The sequence below is a fragment of the Meriones unguiculatus genome, chromosome 17, assembly GCF_030254825.1.
Source record: "Meriones unguiculatus strain TT.TT164.6M chromosome 17, Bangor_MerUng_6.1, whole genome shotgun sequence".
In the NCBI taxonomy this organism is placed as follows: Eukaryota; Metazoa; Chordata; class Mammalia; order Rodentia; family Muridae; genus Meriones; species Meriones unguiculatus.
In genome coordinates this window covers 96506351-96526376 of record NC_083364.1, presented here as the reverse complement: position 1 = coordinate 96526376, position 20026 = coordinate 96506351, and the positions used below count along the sequence as shown (strand labels likewise).

Here is a 20026-nt window from a genome sequence, read left to right as displayed (position 1 = left end):
CTTCTGGGTAGTGAGCATCTCACCAACAGAGCAGGAAATCGTTACCTGCCAACACATGAGCGCTTCATTCTCTAAACCCTGGGCACCCACAGATTCACAGATTGATACCACCTTCCCATACACAAGCAGGTGGAGGCGGGCAAGGTGCAGTGCCCTCTACGGACCCACAGAACCCAAGAGTCGAATCCAAATGCATCTCAGGGAGCTGAGCCCTGGAACACTCGTTTTCCCTCTCTGTCTCTGCTGAGTGACCCTTGGAGCCTCTGAATGCCGGTCGCCCCACAGGGTCTCCCCGAGGGCTGAAAGCACAGCCTGAGCTATGCCTGAGCACCCACACCACTCCACACATGCTCTGTGCCCACCCCAGCCCCCAGCCCAGCCCCTGGAGGGAGCACCACCTCACGTGGCACCTCTTCCCGTGAGGAGGCCGGGCACTCCAGGCAGCTCAGCTGTGCTCCGTCACTGGCTAAGGCAGAGGGGTGTCCTTGCAGGTCCCTCAGCCAAGGAGAGCAGGACTATGAATGGCTTGGAGCCCTTCTCCCTTCACCAAACATGAGGGCTGACGGCTCCAGGCCAGTCTGTCTGCCCGACAGCCTGCATCTCCTTGCTTTCTTTTCGTGGTCTTCTTCAGAATTGGTTCTGTTTTTAGACTTTGAACTCCAGATGAAAAGCTCTTTGGTAGGATTTGAAGATTTTGGCAGGAGCTAAGACAACAAAGAGAGTCCTCAAGAAAGAGCCTCTTACCCCCAGGCCCAGCCCTCCTTGGCTGGCTTTGAGAACAGTCGCCTGTGTGCCTCTGCCTTCACTACCACCTAGAAATTCCAGAAATAGGGAGCCAGGGCTGAGAAAGTCAGCCACGTCCTTCTGATTCTATTTCTTCACAATAAAGTGCCTCTCTGCCTTCCAAGATATCAGATATTTATCCAGTGAGAACTCGGAGTTTCCTCTCCTAGAGCAGGTCTCACTGGGGTCCGTGAGGACATCGTCTTCCTCAAGCTTTCTTCCTGGTGCAAGCTTTACCAATGAGCGCGTCCCAGCCGTGTGCATACAGGCTCACAGGTGCACTCCCTGTGTGCGTGCCTACGTCTGGAGGCCAGAGATCAACTCGGGAGCCTCTCATGGCACCATTTCTTCAGACAGAAGCGCTTTTCCTTTCACCTGTCTAGTTCAGCGCGGCCAGCTGGTGGGCGGGCTAACCTCGGCGTCCTCACGTCCCTGCCCCGCTAGAACCAGGTTACACACGCGCTCCCACACACAGCACACACATTGTCACCCATGCACTTCACACCTGGCTGGTTTCCCCACATCACAGTTGATCCTTACCCTCTGCGGTCCCCAGGAAGAGCAGCAGATGCAATCTCAAAAGTTCTGACCACAGGGAACCAGACAGGCCTAAGGCTATGGCAGCCCCAAGCCAGACATGCCCTCTGAGGGCCTAACTTCCATGCCTCTGGGCGTGAGAAAGGTCCCATGGCCGTGCAGGGGTGTGTGCAGGGGTGCGTGCAGGGGTGTGTGCAGGGGTGTGTGCAGGGGTGTGTGCAGGGGTGTGTGCAGGGGTGTGTGCAGGGGTGCGTGCAGGGGTGTGTGCAGGGGTGTGTGCAGGGTGAGTGTGTGCAGGGTGTGTGCAGGGGTGTGTGCAGGATGTGTGCAGGGTGTGTGCAGGGTGAGTGTGTGCAGGGTGAGTGTGTGCAGGGTGAGTGTGTGCAGGGTGTGTGTGTGCAGGGTGAGTGTGTGCAGGGTGTGTGCAGGGTGTGTGCAGGGTGAGTGTGTGCAGGGTGAGTGTGTGCAGGGTGTGTGCAGGGTGTGTGCAGGGTGTGTGCAGGGTGAGTGTGTGCAGGGTGTGTGTGTGCAGGGTGAGTGTGTGCAGGGTGAGTGTGTGCAGGGTGATTGTGTGCAGGGTGAGTGTGTGCAGGGTGTGTGCAGGGTGAGTGTGTGCAGGGTGAGTGTGTGCAGGGTGAGTGTGTGCAGGCTGCCTCCCTCCCCTCCCTGTGCAAGGTGCAGCGTTTGACACTGGTGTGTTTGGAAGGACTTCGTGGGCTGCTCAGCGCTCAGTCTCCAGGTCAGGAGGCCTCAGAGCGTCCCCATGTTCCCTACCAGTCACATTGCTCTCTCAGCCTCCACCCCCGACATCTCACCTTCTCCCTCTTGGTTTGACAGTTTAACGTGTCCGCCATCTTGAATGCCTGTGTGTGTTTGCTTGCCCGGCGACTTGGGTGTAAATCCCTGCAGGAAGGGGATGGGAACCTCCCTGTTTTCTCCATCCTTCTGGGGACAGAGACCTTCTACCTTCCCACACCCATCATTCGCTGCAACACCCAGACTCTTACACTCCTGAATCTTAATGCTCTGTCATCATGAGGAGGGAAACTAAGCAGCGGGGCTCCTTGAGGCTTCCCTGTGGGCTGCCGTGGTCCACGGGCTCTCCTTAGCTGTACACATGGTTGTCTAGGTAGGTCCTGGGAGCCTCTTTTGTCATTGGGACTTGTAGGCAGTTGTGGCACCTCTAGAGACCCAGTGGCACACTGCGTCCACCACGATGGGGCCAGCATCTTTGCAAGCCCATTGGGGTCAGAGGTTCACCTCTGTGCTAACCATCTGTGATCAAAGCAGCAGGGCCACTTGCAGTAAGCAGAGCCTCTGATTCCGGTGTTTCTGGCAGTGCGTCCCGTGGAAGCAGCGTGCTCAGCTACCATCCAGGGTTTCTCTGTCTCCCAGTGTGGAAATGACAGAGCTTTGAGGTTGCGGGAGTTTAAACAAACCCTCATTAACAGCAGCTTTCTGGGCTCCCTGAGGGCTGACTTGGCTTGGCAAAGGAACAGATCTTAGTGCATTCTAGAAGCTTCCTATGTCAGCCATTTTGCCTTCTCCTAAGGCAGCCTTTGAGCTGAGCACATTCTGTTCACAGGGTGCAAATGTCGTCCTGTCCTCGCTCACTCATTCATTCACCAGGCCTGCATCGAGGGGTTAACTTATACCAAGACACTCTTCAAAGCCAGATGACACGGACCTCAGTGTCAAAGACTGTGTGACAAGGTGGAAGGCCATAAGGCTGGGGAGACGGCTCGGGGGGAAAGCGCCTATCACACACGTGTGACAAGCGGATGTAAGGCTGAACACAGGAGTACATACATGACTCCAATCCCAGTGCTCTTCGGCGAGGTGGGAGACAGAGGCAGGAGAACTCCTGAAGCCGCTGGGCCAGCCGGCCTGGCACACAAGACACTAGAACAAGTGGCCCTGCCTCCAACAAGGTGGAAGAACCTCTGCCTGAATGTGCTGCACCAGAGTGCGCTCTCTCTCCTCTCTCTCTCTCTGTCTCTCCCCCTCTCCTCTATCTCTCTCCTCTGTCTCTTTCATCTCTCCTTTCCTCTCTCCTGTATCTCTCTCTTCCTTTTATCTCTCTTTTTCTCTCCTCTCCTCTTTCTCTGTTTCCCTCTCTCTCCTCTCCCTCTCCCTCTCCCTCTTTCCCTTCCCCCCACCCTAAGATGGAGTGCCCCTGCACAGCTGGATGGCTGTCAGCCCCACCTACTAGTGCTGTCCAGGGAGACACCTCTCTCTCTTCTCAGTTCACTCAGCAAGTGCAAACAGGAGCCAAACAAAGGACCTCCCACCTTTGCACCTCCATCCCAAGGCACTCTTAAGTGTTAGTGTGGAAACAGCAGGAAGCCACCCACTTCTGTCCAGCAGGACCGCAGGGAGAGGTGGGAAGTTCCTGGCAGTTCTGCAGGGAGCATCTTGCAAGAATTGCTAATAAAATGTCCAATGGTGCAGTACAAGCCACACTGCAGTCCCGTGGTGAATTACTTCAGGCTTAAAGAATTCCAAAGAGAAATCAGACAATTAGCAACTTCCAGCGACAGAAGGCAGAGGTGGTTGCCTTCTGCCTGCAGAACTGCTTCCTCTGGCTGCTGCTTGAGCTGGCTTTCGGCTGTTCCCTGGAGAAAAGCCCCTCCAGCATCCCCTCCACAGGGATGCTGCCACACCTATCTCACTGGCTTCATTAAAGAGTCTCCATAAAAAAAGCAAACAAACAGAATGCTCTCATTTCAGAGCTTTGTGGTTGGTTTTGTAAATTCTCTTAACATATAACAAGGCTTTCCTTTGAATGTGTAAAAAGAGAGCAATATGAGGTAGGCTTCTATTCTTTAATCTTTTAAGTTTATTTTTATTTTGTGTTAGGAGTGGTTTTGCCTGTTTGCATGTATGTGTACCCTTTGCACGCAGTACCTGTGGAGACAAGAAGAGGGCATCAGAGCCTTGGGACTAAAGTTACAGATGGTGGCCAGCCACCAGAGGAGTGCTTGGAACCAAAGTCAGATTGTCTGCAAGAGCCGTGAGAGCTCTTAACCGCCGAGCCATCTCTCCAGACCCCAGTCTCCCATTTTTATCAAGCTTCAGTTCCTAATAAGATCATTGAGCTTATGTGGCTTTACAAAAGATAAAACAGTTTTTAAAATATGCCTTCATTCGATACTGCCACAGCAGGCTTTTGCCACAAGCTGCTGGAGATCCCTCTGTCAGCTTGAAAGAAGAGAAGGACCTTCTCCAAAGAGAATGACTTGAGAGTCAAACTGCAAGGTGACACACAGGCTACAGTGTCGCCTTGTGTGTTTAAAGAGGTTCGGGAGGCAGTGCTCTAAGGTGAGGTGAGCATGGTCACAGAGACAGTTGGAAACAGTCTCATCGGCTGAGATCAGTAACAAAGCTGGTGACAGGCTTTCTATGACCAATGACCTTCAGTGTTGGGTTTCCTTTGTAACTTACGATTGCTTTTCCTTCTGTTGAGTTTGTAATGGTCACTCTCATTTGTCAACTTAGTAAGATATAGAGCCACCTAGGAGACCTCTCTTGGCAGGTATGGGGGATTATCTCCTTGGGTTAAATCTGGAGGAGACCCTGCCCTCCATCCGTGGGAGGCACCACTCCCTGGGCTTAGACCCTAACTCCATGAAGGGAAGAAACTGGCTGTTTCCGTTACTCTCTGCTTCCTGCTGTGGCTGTGGTGTGACAGTTTCAGGCTTCCGCTGTCTTGACTTCCCATGACGGCAGACTGTAGTCTTGAACTCTGAACCAGCATAATTTTTTCAAAAAGTTGCTTTTGTCATAGTATTGTATCACAGCAGCAGGAAACAGCTAAGACACAAGCAACTCCATTTGAATCATATGGTTTTTCCACTTGAGACTGATTTTCAAATTTCAATATCTTTCTAATTCATTTTCTTTAACTAATAGGATAGAAACCACTTGGGACCACGATCCGACCCCTCTAAATCTAAATTTTGTTGTTCCTCATTGAAGTTCTTACTTATAAAATAACATGAAGCCTTTTCACACCGGGGTCTAAACCCTCTTGGAGAATGGTCATAGTGCTAACATCCACCCTTTGTCTTGACAGCACAGATAATGGCTGAGGTCCTGGGGTGCAACAGTTTCCTCTCCCACAGGCTAGTAGGCATCCATCCCTTTGGAATCCTGCCAACGCGTGGAGGCCATGCTGGCACTGCCCCGCCTTCCCCAGGCTTATCACCTCTACTCCACCACTTCCCAAGTACGGCTGGTCCCAGCTCTGCCTCATGCACACATCCAGCTACTTCATGCCATGTCACTGCGCACTCCAGTCCTTCCTCTCCCCCCGGGGAAAAGATGTGCCCACAGCCCTCGAGGAGGAGGTGACCTGTTTGCCGCTCATCCAAACCCTCATGCCCAGTGAAAAACTGAGCCATTGTGCAGAAATTGTTCTATAAACTTCTAAAATTAGTGTCTCCTGATCAAACATTAGCTATGCAAGATACACACACATACATACATACACACACACACAGGCACGCACACACGCATGCACACACACACACATACATATGCACTGTTCCTCAGTAGCCATAGAAGACTGGTTCCAGAAGCCATGAGAAATGTAAAAAGTCAAATGTCCAAGGACCTATTGTAGATGGTATGGATAGAGAGAGAAATATATAGCATGGTATTTCCGTATTGCCTAGGAGGAAAAAGCCATTTTAAGGCATAAGAGCATGGGTTCCTCTATACCCACAAAACTCACTGAGCCCTTCATCTTCCTTCACACATTAACTGTCTTCAGATTATGTATGCACCTGATAAGCAATAACAGTTCCTATATCTATTATTCAGGGAAAAGTTCTTTCCTTGTTCAGTACATGTAAAATATTTTTCAATATTTTTAAGTTTTAGTTGATTGAATCTTTGGGTGTAGAAGCTACAAACAGAGAAAACTGACATAAAATATGTGTGTAGATACATATATACACACACAAACCTATGTGTGTATACAATGGGGTCAAATGCCATGTGGCTACTCAAGATGATTTTCCTTCACACAGCAGAGCAGAACAATGCACAAACGGCCACAGAATGCCCCACGCTTGTCCCACAAGTGTGTCCTTCCGTCCTCCACTGGTGACTGCAGCTTGGAGACTGCGCAGTCTTTGATGGGTGACAGCTCAGAGTCTGTTAGTCTGCATTGTGCATTACAAGCAAGTGTGAATTTGTGTCATAAATAAAACAAAATAAACTTCAAGTTCCTGGAACAACTGCCCAAAGTCAAGGAAGCTTGGTGGGGATTGAGAGTCCATGAGACAAAAGGCCCCGGCTCACCCTGGAAGGTCATGGGCCTTTGAAACGCTCCGCTGATACCTGACCTGTCACTTGTGTTACCAGTGTGCTCAGCGGTGTCTGTTCCCACAGACCTGGGCGGAAGGGAGACCGCGGCTGAGATTCAGCAACGGATACCCAGGATCTGCTTCTCCAAGTCTCCCCACTCGCTCGACGCCCTTGAGCCCAGCCTCTCCCTCTTACCCATTTGCTCCCTCTCTGTGGAAACGTGGCTCTTTGTGCTTTTGCTCTGACAAGTGCAATTTTACGGCAATTAGCATTCCTTTTAGGAAAACCTCCATGAGGGGAGCAGCTGGGAGCCCGCTCACCATCCACAGGTGTGAAGGCCGCTCAAACCTTAATTTTCCAGATCTGACTGACTGGCTCTGAGCACCTGCTGTCCAGGTTGGGGAGCTGTTTGGCCCCTGGTGGGAGACATTCTTGCCCCCTTGGGTTGTACAGGTGGCCCAAGCAGTTCACGCCACCCGTCACCCCGTCAGCTGTGGGGAGAAGCCTCTAGGCACGTGTTCCCTCCTAAGTCTGCGCAATCCGCTCAAGGGCACAAGACGCGGACACGTTGGCCCCTCTGTGCCCACAAGAGCCACGGAGACCTTCCACATCTCCCAAGGTCTCCTCCCTGTGGCCACGCCTCAGGAATTCCCACAATGCCTTGAGCTGGCGTCCTGGTGCTGTGGAATAAGCACACGAAGGTAGCAAACAACGCAATGTGGCACCCAGCAGTTCTGCAGACTGAAGCGCAGCACCGGCCTCGCCAGGCTAACGAGCTTTCAGCAGGGCTGCGTTGCCTCCGCAGGTTCCGGGTCACAGCTGACCCCCTGAGTGTGGAGATGCCCCCATAACCTCAGGCGTCCGAGCACTGGTCCCCAGCTGTGGAGGTGTGCCCCTGCTGGAGGAAGCGTGTCTCCAAGAGCCAGGTTTGGGGACTTTAAAGACTCACACCAAGTCACACTGAGACCTCCCGCTTTGTGGTTGCAGATAAAGCCCTCAGCTTCCTCTTTATTCTGCTGCCGTGGACTCTGACCCCTCTGGAACTGTAAGCCGAGCAAACCCTTCTTTCCCTGAGATGCCTTGGCCACGGTGTTCTGTCACAGCTGCAGAAGGAACTGAGACTCTACCGTGAGCCGTCTTCCGCAGACTAGCCACACCCTTGTCTGTGACTCCACAGCCAGGAATGAGGTCAGGTCCTTCCCCCTCTGCCCTTTCTCTCGTTCCCCAACTCCCTTGCTCCCTCACCTATCTCTGCCCTCCACTTATAAGTGATGGATGACGTCGGCCACCCAGTGACCCAGCATCTTCCTGACTGGCAGCCTCGGTGCCGTCTCCAAGCTCAGTTTCCTTTTGCAGAGTATCACACACCCACAAAGCCCAGGGGTTACCTCTGGGCACCAGAACTAGTGATGTTTCCGTCACTGTGACAAACTGTCTAAAAATAGCTTACGGAAAGAAGTACTCCCTTTTGCTTAGTCTTAGAGGGAACGTCCTGTGAGGAGCCAGTTGATTTATTAATTTGACCCACTCGGGGAATTAATCCACTGAGGAAGACAGAACCCTAGTGATGCAGGCACTGCCCCAAAGCCCAGACCTGAATGTCACTCCACTGGGATCTGAGGCTACACAGGAGCCTCTCCTCATGTCGGCATACCTCATGTCGGAACCGTGAGAGTGCCTTCAGGGCCGCTCTGCTGCCTGCTGTGCATGCCAGCACACTCCTCCACGCAACCCCCCAGTCCAAAGGGCTGATCTTACAGACGGGAAGTGACTTCATTCATCAAGCAGTGTTTCCTGCGTTCTTGTGCTCTCAGGCACCTTTTGTAGCACTAGGTTTGTATATGATCTGAGGTGCGCCCCACAACTTCATGTTTTGGGAGCTTGGTCCTCAATACAAAAGTATCATAGATAATGTGGCGCCTCTAAAAGGTAGAGGCTGGCAGCCAGTCAGGGGTCACTGGTCAGGGATGTGATGTGTCCAAAAAGAATTGATGTCATTAATAGGGAATTTGGTTAGCTCTCCTAAGATTGGTGTAAACAAGCAAGTCTGCCCCCCCCCCACTGTGGCTTCCTGTCTTGCATGGACTCTAACCCTCATCTGCTGTGAAGCTCTCAGCAGAGCCACAGAGATGCTGGTACCAAGCATGACCTTGGGTCTCCATAACTTTCAGCCTTAGGTATTCCATTACAGTGACAACTCACACAATTGTTGTTTTGTTTTCATTTATCTCCACAATCCAAACAGCACAGTTAAAGAGGCCACAGGGAAAAGCATTTAAGATAAGAAAGGCATCAGAGTCAGTGTCTGTTCACAGTGGGGTGAAAGCCGAGGCAGCAAAGATGCTGCTGGTTTCTGAGCTGGTGCCACCCGCACTCATGCAGAGGGACTTGCCAAGTAGAAGTGCTTGGGACCGGAGCTTTGTGGACACAGATGGAAACAGGACAACCAGAAAAGATTCTACAGCAGCGTAAGGAAGACTAGAGGAAAGCAGCTAGCGATGGCCCACTGCTTAGTTTTTGTCAACTTGTCATAAGCTGGGGTCATCTGGAAGAAGGATCCTCCTCAGAAGAACAGCGGCCACCAGCGCGATCTGTCTGTGGAGCGTTCTCCCGACTGTTGTGAGAAAACCCAAGCCGCTGTGGGCAGCGACAACCACAGGTCCTCAGTATACAAAGGCGAGCTGCGCAAGCCAGGGAGAAGAGGCCAGCAGACAGCATCACTCTGTGGCTCCTGACTGAGTTCCTGCCTTGGCTTCTCTTGATGATAGACCATCAGCTGTGAGGTGGAATACGCCCTTTCTTTCTGGAGTTACTTTTGGTTGTAGTGTTTATTAAAGTGGCAGAGAGAAAGCTAGGACGTTTGGAGAGGTAGCCGGCGGCTGACACCGCTGAGCCATCAATCTCTGAGCCAAAATGGGAGCAGAGGAGGAAACATCCCTGTATGAGGAGCCTCCAGGCGGGACCTGGCTGTGGTGAGAAGAACTGATCTCAATGTCCCGTTCTCCTCCTGCCTCCCATGAGCCTAACCCAAGAGGAAGAGAAGAGCTGGATGGCTCAGGAGGGTCATTCCCACGAGGGGCAGAGAATGTGTACAGGGCGCTGGGAGGGACCGGCAGCGTGGGAGTAGTGAGCAGCAGCTTGAGACCCTGAGATTCTTCCTGGAAAGCCAGGTGATGTCTCATAAGTCAGTTCAGCAGGAAAGGCTGGAAGAACAGACCGGAGCGGCAGAGTGGGGGGCTCTCAGCCACAGGTATGACAAGGGACACAGGCTGAGGATGAACCCAGCAGGCAGCAGGCAGTGGGGAAGGAAGGGACACTCACTGAGTATTAGTTCTGAGTCCTGAAAGCAACACCAGAGTAGGTATGGGGGTCTTGTATCCACTATAATCTGGGTCTGGAATGTTCCCCCAAATGGCCACGTGTTCAGGGCTCAGTTCCCAGCCGGACGCTGTTTAAAGATGAGGCCTAGTGACCAGTCTTAGGTCACTGGAAGCAGGACCTTCAAGAGGGTTGTGGGAGAGAGTCCTTCCTCTCTGCTTGGCCATGAGGTAACCAGCTTCTTGTACCTGTAAGTGCACCTTGGCGTTCTGTGCCAGCTCAGACCCCAGGCAACTGGGCTAACCAGAAACCACAACTGTGAGCCAAAGCGAACCTTTCCTCTTCTTAAGTTGGTTTTGCTTCTTATTCTGTATTCTTATCATTAATTGGCATGTCCTGTCTGTGTGTGTGTGTGTGTTTGTGTGTTGGCAGGTTGTGTGTGTGTTTGTGTGTTGGCGGGTTGTGTGTGTGTGTGTTTGTGTGTTCAAATGCAGGCATGTGAATGTGACAACACACATGTGAAACCGATGACTCTCAGGAGTTGGTCCTCTCCTTCCAGACTGTTGTGACCAGGTCTTTCACACGTGCTGCATCCTCCAGGCTAGCTAGCCTCCTGTCGCTCTCACCACTGGCGAGCCAGAGTTACAGATGGCCCACACACATCTGGGCTTTGTGTGGGCTCTGGGCCTCGAACTCAGGTCATGATATTTGCAAGTTCATTTACCTGCTTGGCCATCTCGGTGGTCCTTCCGTTCATTTCTCTCAGATTAAAGAGGGTGGGTACTGACAGACAGACTCCATGTAAGATCTGACCTTTTGTAGTAGGATGGACCAAAACTGAAGCCAAAAGGAATAGATTCAAATCCAATTCATGGTCCGCAGGTTCAAGGGCAGGGGACTGAGAGGAGCTCGTTGACCTTCGATATGCGCCTCTCACATTTGCGTAGTTCCTCTCCCAGCACAGGAGAGGCTCCATTCCCCCGTTGGCATCCACACTGTCTCTCAGGCCTGACTCCCCCGTTGGCATCCGTTCTGTCTCTCAGGCCTGACCGAGCCCTGCTGCTGGGCAAATGTGGTCAGCCTCGTGGGCTTCAAGTTCTCTAGTGTCCTCACTAGAAAGATTAAATGTGAGCAAGAGAGGTGGCTCAGGTTACTGTGTTTGCAGAGGACCTTAGTTCAATCCCCAGAAGCTCATCTTCTCCTCACTTCTGCTCTAGGGGGTCCAACATCTCTGCCTTCTCCAAAGACACTTGAACTCATGTGCATTCACGCATGCACACACACACAAAATTATCACATGATGTGCTGTGTAAGCAGATATGGCCAGAGCATCATCGGTCATACAGGCGACCTGTATCACCCTCACATCCCATCTCTGACACGCCTGTATGGTTGGGTGGTGCGTCTCAGACCAGACTCATTGCGGAGGCTCAGGAGACACCCCTGGCTGGTGGCTGCCATCCTGGACAGCACACCTCCTCGTGACGAGACACACCTCCCCTGCCCGCCGGTGGCTCCCCGGAGTCCTCTGCACCATAGCTGACCTTTCCCCTCCCAGACAGCCTCTGTGCTTCAGCTGCTCATGGGAGAACTCTCAGATAAAGAGAAGGCAGGGCTTTGGGTGTATTGGGAAGTCATTGGAGAGTCAGGACTGGAAGAAGAACCAGCCAGCGCAGGCTCCATCATGCCTTTCCGTGTGCTCAGCCACACTGAGTCAGAGCTGGGTCCTCACTGCACACATTCACACACACAAACCGCCCCTGATCCAGCAGAAAACTTATCTGAGGAGCATTTCTTGGGAATGTTCTGAGACGTGTGGAAATAAGAATGTCAGGATTCAGGTTGGAAGCACCCACACTTGTAAATTTCTGTTAGCGATCAGAGGTTTCGCCAGCTGAGAGTGACATTTCAAGGGCACGCCTGTGACAGATGCTGACACCAGGGCCCAGGCAGAGCACACAGGAGCACAGATCTGTAGGCTTCCTTCCAAAAAGCACGTGTGTGATGGCTCTGGCAAGTGTGTTTGTGCTGGGAACTCTATCAAGAAACTTTACAGAAACCAAGCAAGCCTTTGCTGGCGATCCAAATGGCAGATGTGTTTGAATGGGAAGCTAAGAGCAGCATGAGAAGAGACACAAGAGCCCCACAGCCTTTCTGCTGAGGGGGAAGATATGAACACTGAGTGGGCACAGCCACAGGAAGCACCTGGAGCCTCAGCCAGGAAGTGACCTCTCCACCCAAGCCTCTGAGAGGCTAACCTGGAAAAGCCTTCACCAAGTCCTCATGGGGGAAGCTCCTCCCTGACGCCCAGCTCTGCCTCTCCCTGCAGCAGCCACACACCCTTCTGCTGATTTCAGGACCAGAACAGCTCTGGGGCTTTGCTGTCTTTATGGTGGCGGCGGTGGTGGTGGTAGTGGTGGTGGCAGTGGTTTCCTCCTTTCCTGTGGGGAGGGAGGCACAGGGCATAGCTTGGTAGCTAGAGAAGCAGGTGGCAGTTTTTGTGGCAGATCAGCCTCGTCCTCAGGAGCCCAGGTCTCCTCTCAGGAGATGATGAATGGACAAGAGGTGAGCAAGACGGCCACTCTAGATCTTTCTCTCCCAGAGCCAAAGACCCCACCTCAGATCAGCTACAATCAGAGATGCCTGAAGATGAGGCCAGGCCAGTGGTCAGAAGGATCATGTCTTCCTCTAGCAGATGACGGGAAAGAGAAGCTGCTCTAAAACAGCTGCAGAGAAAGCCCTGCGGCCCTCGCTGTGCTTCACTCTACAAATGGTCTCCTTCCACAAGCGGGAAACCTTGTGAGCTGGGAGAGCATTCAGATCTTCTGGCGTTAGCCCAGGGGAGGAGGAACAGCCTCCAGGGGCAAACAATCCAGTTCACTTAGGGCCTTCCGAAGCACCACGTGAGCTGAAGTGAGACGGGGCTCTGGTTAGAATGGGTGCCGGGGCAGGAGGCTTGCAGAGAGGGAACGAGGCGTGCTGAGGAGACTGCAGTTCCCACACCACAGCGGTCCAGCAGGGAAGGGAAGCCGAGAGGTGGTGAGGAAGGCCCAGCTTCCCAGGCGTCTGTGTGGACACCGCACCCTGCCGGCTGCAGCAGCCCAGGGCAGCCTGACGGAGCTTCCAGCTGGGTGACCAGGATATGCCAGGGCTTTTGGAACCCAGGGTGTTTATGGAACACAGTCCATGAGCTAACTTCAACATGGGCCAGGAAGTAGAGAAGACAGCACCCAGGCTGAGGTGGAGGCCACCCTCCTGCCTCCCTTACAGCAGGGACCCCGGGCAAGCTACCAGCATGCTTTGCTTCCCCACTGCCTGAGCCCATAGTTTGGATCCTCAGGCGTGGGCAGGTGGGAAAGCATGACATCCCAGACACCCTGAATTTCTGGATATATGAAACCCATGCGATGTCGTTATGTGTGTATGCACATGCGCGTGTGTTTGTGCACGTCACATGAGTGCGGGAGCCTGAGGGTACCAAAAGACGGGAAAGCGTAAGCTTCCCAGAGTGCATGCCAGGAACCAAACCACAGCCCTCTGCAAGAGCAGCGCGCTCGGTTAACTGCTCAGCCAGCTCTTCTCCCCCAAGGCGAGGTCTCTGCACAGCACCAAACGAGCTGCTCTGAAATACGTATGTCGATGGCGTTCAATATTCCGACAGTGCCTTAACTAACCACCCTTCCAGCTCACCTCCAGCTCCAACCTCGGGTCAGACTAACCGTGAAAGCACACTCACTTGTGTTCCCTGTGTGCTCAGGGCCAATCGTAGGGCTGACAGTCGCCTGTTAGGGAGTCATGGAGCCAAAACGGCAGAGGCTGAGCTCCACACCAGGGCTTCTGTTTTGAGATGCGCCTTTCATTACACTTTACCACAGATCCTTGTAACACTGCCCCATGATCTAAGCTACCAGCGAGGCCACAGGCAGGCGGAAGGGCCCCCTCTTGACCCAGTGTGCTTCGCAGAGGGTCCACTCCTCAGCGGTGGCTGTCGACCCCTGCACCTCCCTTAGAAAGCCCAAGCATGGGGGACCTGGGACATACTATCATGAATGGTGCGATGAAGAAGTGGCCTGGCCTGACACCTTGACCTGAGGAGAAATTTACTTCTCTGCAGTGAAAGCAGAGCACCCAAGATCAAAGGGCCACACTCAGCATCTGGAGAAGGCCCAGCCTCTACTCCCAAGGTGGCTCCTGGGCCTACATTCTGCAGGGCGCATGCTTGCATGGCAGAAGGGTCAGCTGGAATGACAAAAGGAAGAGGGAGGGAACTGGAACCCTCCACCAGAGCGTTAGTGACCAATGCCAGGAGCCGGGGCTCTGGAGACCTCGTGGAGGCCCCGCCTCCCGACTGCACTGCACTGGGCAGTTGATTTCCTGGAGTCAGGCTGCAGGTGTTGGGGATCCCCGCAGCTGAATCAGGCCTTTCTGGTGCACAGGCTCCAGCACCAGCAGCCCCACTGCTTTAGAGGCTGGCTTTGGCCACAGCGGGGTCCTGTGGGCCTTGCCAACAGCAGGCATCCCTCTGTCCTCCTTCAGCTCTGCTGCTCACCAAAATGGCAGGTCCTGAGCTCCTGCTACAGCCCATCCATGTGGCTTTCTGTAGAGATCAGGGGCCTTGCTTCTCCTTGATCAGAGCCAGGCTGGCTCTGCCGCGGTAACCCCTCACAGAGGAGTCATGCTTTGATCAAACCAAGCGGCTCAGGGGAAGAAGGGGCGAAGAGGCGAGGTTCCGAAAGGTCCAAGGCCAGGTTTGCCCTGAAGGCCGCTGCCCCCACACACATACACACACACATCACTGTGCCGCGTTCACGCTGGGAGGAATCACCAAAAGGAGGTGGAGGTGGACGATCCCAGGAGACTGCGGGAGAGCCCAGCCTTGGGCGGCCTCGGTTTTCCTTCCACGAGTCTATTTTGGAGTCTCCTTTATGCTCCCTTCGAAGTCTGACAACAGTCTAAGCCAACCCCCCATTTGTGTCAGAGACTCTTCCTCTGTTTGGATAATATGCCACTCTTACTTTTGTTCTTTGCTGGTTGACTGAGTCACACGTCTCCTCTGCTGAGATGAGGCACCAGGAGGGAAGAGGGGGAGTCGGGGTGCGCCGAGGAAAGGGGGGAGGGCTGACAGTGACGAGCAGGCTGGCAGCTCTGGGCTGTGTCAAAGGCAGAGGAGTGCAGGCTGGGCTGGCCCTGAGTGAGCAGTGATGAAGCCCAAGCGAGGATGCTGACCGCTCCAATGGCCAGCACTCTAAGATCCATCAGACCCAGAGACACCTCACTCCGTGCTCTCCGTAAGTGGGCCGTGCAAGGGCTTCCCTGCGCTCGAGGAGCCTGGAGAGCGGCGGGGAAGCAAATTAAGCATCATACATAAACATGGCGTGTCTCAGCACACTCCTTACACTGACAGGTTTCAGAACTCTGCCACAGGGAGGCAGAGAAAGCAACACCTCCTAGTCAGTTATCCCCGTTTCCCCCTCCTTCACTCCCTGCTCCCCACCAGCTCCCAGATAAACAGGCTCCATCCACCCCCACTTCTAGGATTTGATCTAGTGCAGTGTGGAAATGAGTGTGCACAAGCCTGTGACAGCAGATTGTTAAACAGGGAATTTGAAAATTCCAGCCAGCAGCAGAGGGCCGGAAATACTCCCCAGGGCAACCTCCCCCCAGCCCATTCACACCCACAGACCCCTGCTTTGTTCCCTTTCCGGAGTCTTCCTGGAATGGGCAGGTTTCCAGGGAGCCTGGGGTCCCTCTCATCTTGCTCCACCCTTTACAGACCGCTTGGTGCAGGATCTGCTCTAGAGACCTTCTGAGGCCACAGCACTGTCCACTCACACCGATGGCCTCAGTTCATGCCAGTCCTGTGGGGACCCCTCAAACCGTCCCGAACAGGACTGTCCCCGCTCGCTATTTTGTATGTGTGCATGCATATGTCTTGGCGCGGCACCTCTGCATGTGCGTTTGTGGATGCCTAAGTACATGTGTGTACTGTGCCCGTGCATACTACATACATGCACACGAAGGCCCAGGCAGACACAGGTGTTCTCATAAGTCACTCTCCTCCTTAGCTCTTGCAACAGGCTGTCATGCTGAGCCTGAGCCTGTCTTTGGTGGTCAGGAAGCTCCAGCCTTCTCCTGCCAGCCCACCGGCACTGGGCTGCAAGCAGCGCGGCCATGTTTGACTTTTGGTTTGTTGTTGTTTGTTTTAAAGTTGTAAGATTTTTTTTATGTGTAAAATATGGAATGCTTTGCAAAGTTGCATTTCATCCTTGTGTAGGGGCCGTGCTGACCGCCCCTGTGTCATCGAAATTTTAGTGCGCAGTACTGAAGCAGGGAGTCAGGCCTTCGAGTGTGCACAGCTGTGTGTGCTAGGCCATCCTCCCCCTTGCTAGGCCATCCTCCCCCCGCCCCCAGTGACTACTACCTGCTATTAACAAAGTATCCTCACCTGAAAAAAAAAATAGTGTCCAGGAACATGACAAAGGGAAAACTCTTGAGCCAGGCCCAGCCTAATGATGCCGCCTGTCCATCCAGAGGACCTGGGGGTGCACAGCACACTCACCTGTGAGTGAAGAAAACGCAATCAAGAGGCTGCTGAAGATGAAGCCGGGGATTAACTCTCCAGCCTCTGCCCCTGCTGGCTGCAGTGTAGGCTGGGGATGGGGCGGCTGACTCCAGGCCAATAAAGAGAACAGAGGTTGTCCTGGGAGGATCTGCAGCATTATGAGGGGAGAGGATGAATGAGGAGCGCCGTGGAAACTATGCGAGGAGGGCCCGAGTTGCTCCTCTGTGAAGCGGGCCCCACACAGCACCGCCGAAGCCTCAGGAAGACTTGCTGCTCAGGGCATTTCATTTCCTTTCCTTAACAGAGAAAATAAAACACAAGCCAAGCCCGCTATCTCAGCCCTGTAACCCTAGCTACTCAAAAAAAGGCAGGAGGACCAGAAATGCAGGGGCCACAGAAAGAGATGGAGAACAGCCATCTGAGCAACTTGGTGATGCCCTGTCTCAAATGTTTTCAAAGCAGAAGAAAGGGCTAGGGATGTGGGTGAGTGCACAGAGCTTGCGCAGAATGTGTGAAGGCCCAGCTACCGTGCCCAGTACCAAAAACAAGAAGACAAAACTTGAATCCTTCAGAAACACATCAGGTATCCACTGCAGTGAATCTTGTTCGGAGCAGAAGCCACGCGGTTAGGCCATCTATCAACAGCGGAGGGAAGACAACACCAACGTGAGACGTTAGTCCGGCGGCCCAGGGTCAGAGCCCAGCAGCCCAGGGTCAGAGCCCAGGGTCACGTGAGGGGCCAAGTCCTTAGCCCCAGACCGTTCCGTCCACAGGTTTCATCTGCACCCAGGCCAGGCGGAGGATGTGACAGCTCCTGAGAGTTATGGCAAATGTGCCCGGATTGCTGTGGACATCTTTCACTCGGAGAGACCCCAGAACACCCACGGCAGAGGCCTCCAGAGCTACAGGGACTCAGCCGAGGTAACTTTCCTCGGGAATTCAAACCACAGTGAAGTAAAAGCGATTCTGTTTTCCTGGTGTTGGGGTTCACGTGATCGTGAAAATACATTCAGGGGACTCGGCCCTTCACAGAGGAGGAAGTCAGCGTTAAGGTGTCCAAACTGTGGACCCCTGAACTGGCTGCAGCGTGATGACAGGTGGAGAAGGAAGCACTGGGACGTGACGGCTTTCTGGTAACGTTAAGCACATTCGTGAGTACAGAGAAGGTGCTGCTGAACGCGCCTGTGTGCCAGGCTTCTCCGCTGGCACGGGCAGAGCCACCCTCGGCTGCTCAGTCCTGGGCACCGCTTTCTGGAATCCTCACTTACACAGCAGCTGCTCTGAGGCACCAACCAGGGCTCTTTCCTCCCTCTCTGAAACCCAGTTCCTGTCATAGCAGGAAGAAAACGGTGGAGGAGTTGAAATCTAATTTTCTGCTTGCTCTCCCGAGTGATTGACAGTTCTGTGGGAGGTGGGGCCTTTCTCTGAAATGGAACTCTGGCTAGCCGCTGTCAGTCTCTGACTTGAGGATCCAAGCTGTGATAGAGCCAGAACGAGTCTACCGATCTTGCCCCAGAAGACTGTCAAGGAAGCACTGTAAACACCACCCCAGCCGTGGAGAGAGGGGTGTTCTGAAGTCATCTCCCTGTGCTCCCCAGCCCAGGGGCCCTGCTTGGAGGGGTCAGCCCTCCCTGATTCTAGAAACCGGGTGAAAGAGCAGTGGCTCTCAGGAAGTGTGTCTCCACAGGGCCATGGCCTGTGACAGCGGCTGAAGGGGGGAGGGTCTCGTGGCTCGAGGTCGGAGGGGTACAGTCTGTCATGGATGGAGGGCACAGCAGCAGCTGTGAGGCAGCTGCTCCCATCTCCGGGAAGCAGTGTGGACAGGAAGCAGCACAGAATCTCTCTCAGGGCCTGTTCCCAGGAGTCCCTTCTTCCAGTGAGGCTCCGCCTCCTGAAGGTTCCGTAACCAGTGCCATCGAGGGGATGCAAGTGTCCAGACACGTGAGACTGTGGTGAGAGAGTCCATGCTAGAGCATCACATCACACCTGTGTCTGTGTAGAGTGGGTGGGTGGAGAGTGAATGGCTGCCTCCATCTTGGCTGAGGCATCTTCCGTAGACAGGGAAGGACCGTTCCTCTCTCGGAGCAAACTTGACCCTTGCTGCACGTCTTCCGGGTCTCTTGAGACCTCGCTGCTTCCTGAATAGAACTGCTCTGCTGTCAACCCCTCTCCCCATCATTTGAAGAACCGGGTCTGGGTTACTGTCCCTAGCAGCCACTACCCTCCTCTACTTACAGACAGAAGCATCCCAGGCGATACCGTCTCTCCCTGGCATCCTACACAGGCCTTCCGTCTTTCCCTGAGCATCTCTTGTCTATCAGATGCACACTGTGGCCTTCTGTCCTGGTCCTGGCAGCCAGCAGAGCCTCCTACTTTCCAGGACTCATCATCATCATCATCCTTCTCCTCCTCATTCTCCTCCTTCTCATGCTCCTCCTCCTCTTCATCCTCATCCTCATCTTTCTCTTCCTGGTCCTTCTCCTCCTCCTTCTCCTCATCCTCCTCTTCATCCTCCTCATCCTAACCCTCCTCCTCCTCCTTCACCTCATCCCTCTCTTCTTGCTCCATCTGCGCATTCTGAGACCTCTGTGGATAGCTCTAGCCTGGCCCCCCAATCATCCTCTCCACTTACCTCTGGGAGAGCTCACTGTCCCGCTCAGTACCTGGATGTTTCAAATTCATGGAAGCACGTCCTGAACTTGGAAGTCTTCACCTTGAATAGTCTGGTTGTGGCTGTGTAGCCCTGAGCCAGGTACAAGACCCGCCTCAAACCCATAATGCCCCTTCCACAAGGCATAGCAAGGGTTAGAGTGAACCTGAAGACTCAGGAAACTGAGGTTCAGGGGCCTTCACTCCACTGATTCTTCTCGTTGTGCAGACACACAAGTATGTACACACGCACACACTCACAAACACATATTCATACACATAGGAACACATGTACACTCACATGATTCTAACATTCTCACACATATATACATTCATGCACATATACATGTGCACACAAACTCACAATTTGAACATTGTCACACATGGACACACACTCACATATGCTTATGTTCTCACACATGCACTTATCCCCTCACATGTTCTCATGTTCTCATACGGATACTCACATATTCACACATTCTCACACATGTGCTCACATTCGCACTCATTCACACACATAAACTCACACACACATGTACAAACATCCTTCCTCTCTCGCATCTTCAGCGCTAGAAGGGAAAGAGTTTGCAGTGCAGGCCGGGACCTCAGACCTCTCCTCTGCACTGCACATGAGCTGCGCCTGCCTCCCTCCTGGTGTGTAAGGCTGGCCGCCCCTTCCTGTGGCCACTGCTGGGCCGTCCAGCGCTTGCCGGGAGATGGATGTTCGGTCAAAGCCAGTCATTCCTGCTCCCTCTGTGATGCCCTCACGTGACTCCAGCCAGGGCCGACTTCTCTGCGTGCTAGAACATCTGTGTGCTCTCATGCTCACTATGGAACGCAAGCACACAGGACTCTGCGCAAGTT

The 20026-nt window shown here is 53.5% G+C and overlaps 1 protein-coding gene and 1 non-coding gene across 5 annotated transcripts in view; one reads left to right on the top strand and one right to left on the bottom strand.

Moving 5' to 3' along the window:
* Positions 1–20026, top strand: part of Kcnj6 (potassium inwardly rectifying channel subfamily J member 6) — a 215467-nt gene that overhangs the window by 109159 nt on the left and 86282 nt on the right. The gene's annotated exons all lie outside the window — the stretch shown is intronic.
* Positions 16181–16286, bottom strand: LOC132648810 (U6 spliceosomal RNA). The gene has a single exon (XR_009587213.1). It is a non-coding gene; the product is annotated as a U6 spliceosomal RNA (small nuclear RNA).